Below are 201 nucleotides of genomic sequence, written 5' to 3' on the forward strand. Positions count from 1 at the left end.
AACAGCTGCAACCATGATTTTGAAGCCTCCCTCCTCCAAAGAAACATGATGGGGGAAAAGAACAATAGGACTCCCCAGAGCTAATGACTCCCCAGAGCTAGGTCAGTAACAGGTATTTCTGGGACATGGATGCACACAAAGGGAGAGATAAAGGAGAGAGGAGCTCAGTGTGTCAAAGAAAGTCCCCCGGCAGTCTAAAAC

Source organism: Etheostoma spectabile, chromosome 6 (genome assembly GCF_008692095.1).
Source record: "Etheostoma spectabile isolate EspeVRDwgs_2016 chromosome 6, UIUC_Espe_1.0, whole genome shotgun sequence".
NCBI classification, from domain to species: Eukaryota; Metazoa; Chordata; class Actinopteri; order Perciformes; family Percidae; genus Etheostoma; species Etheostoma spectabile.